Here is a 1,206-nt window from a genome sequence, read left to right as displayed (position 1 = left end):
AGAGTGAAATACATCATGCCATGATGTTTGATCTTCCCTTTCTGTGTATACCAGAGTACACTATTTTCCCACACATCAAACTTGTTCAACAGAACTCAAGGCTTTCTAGCATCTTCATTGTCTTGTCCTGAGTTTTCTGTCTCTTTATAGCTTTCTGTTACTGTACTCACATGGATTTGATAACCTTTTTAAATCATGCCAAACACTTATTTTTGGCTTCTGTTATCAAACTCCTCATCCTCAAGGCCTGACTGATGTGCCCTCTCAGGCTCTTCTTATCTGTCTCCCATCTAGTGAGGCCCTTAATTTCTATCTTTTCTTCATATTTTGCTTTGCCTTTCTTGAACACTCATTCTCATGTATCTCATATAAATTTGCTTTCATGTCTAGATTGTTAGGACTCTGGAGATCATAATCTTGTCTTATTTTTCATCTCTCTTTCCTGTCTAAGCAGAGAAACAATTATTTAAGCATTATGCCAATGCACATTGAAATACTTCAAAGTTAGCCTGAAATATTATGGTGAAGGTATGTTGTCTAATTGGACAATCAAATTTAACTGATATGAAGTAAATTTTCAGTTATTTTCATAGGAATGTTCTGTTGTTTAATTTGACAACCTCGCTGTTTTCTCCACTTCCTAGCAAACAATTTAGAAAACAGAACTGATTTGAATATATTCCTAAGAAAATTCTTTCTTTTTTTTTTAAATATGGAACGCTTCACAAATTTGTGTGTCATCCTTGTGCAGGGGCCATGCTAATCTTCTCTGTACCGTTCCAATTTTAGTATATGTCCTGCTGAAGCGAGCACTCTTTCTCTTTTTTTTTTTTTAACATTCATGGTGGTGTTCAGAGCTTCTTTCTGGCTCTTTAATCAGGAGTGAATCTTGGAGGTGCTCAGGTGACCCTATGCAAGTGCTAGAGATCAAACCAGGGTGGGCCATGTACAAGGCATTATCCCTGTACTCTCTTTCTAGCTAAAAATATAAAAAATATATATATTAAAATTTTTTATTTTATTAAATCACTGTGAGTCACAAAGTTATTCCTACTTGGGGTTTAGACATGCAATGCTCCAGCATCTATCCCTTCACCAGAGTCAAATTAGTGATCCAGTGCTCCCAGGTTCCTTTCCCTTCACTCCAATCTGCCGTCTTGACAGGCACCTTTATAAGTTTGGTTGTTAAATTGTGGGTCTTCTTCC

General features: G+C 36.5%; 1 non-coding gene across 1 annotated transcript; it reads right to left on the bottom strand.

Annotated features, from left to right (window-relative positions):
• Positions 1-706: 706 nt before the first annotated feature.
• On the bottom strand, positions 707-813 carry LOC126000211 (U6 spliceosomal RNA). Its single transcript, XR_007492570.1, has one exon. It is a non-coding gene; the product is annotated as a U6 spliceosomal RNA (small nuclear RNA).
• Between the last annotated feature and the right edge of the window lie 393 nt (positions 814-1,206).

This window comes from Suncus etruscus, chromosome X (genome assembly GCF_024139225.1).
Source record: "Suncus etruscus isolate mSunEtr1 chromosome X, mSunEtr1.pri.cur, whole genome shotgun sequence".
Taxonomy (NCBI): domain Eukaryota; kingdom Metazoa; phylum Chordata; class Mammalia; order Eulipotyphla; family Soricidae; genus Suncus; species Suncus etruscus.
Note: the sequence above shows the minus strand (reverse complement) of the source record. Positions and strands in the feature narration are given on the sequence as shown.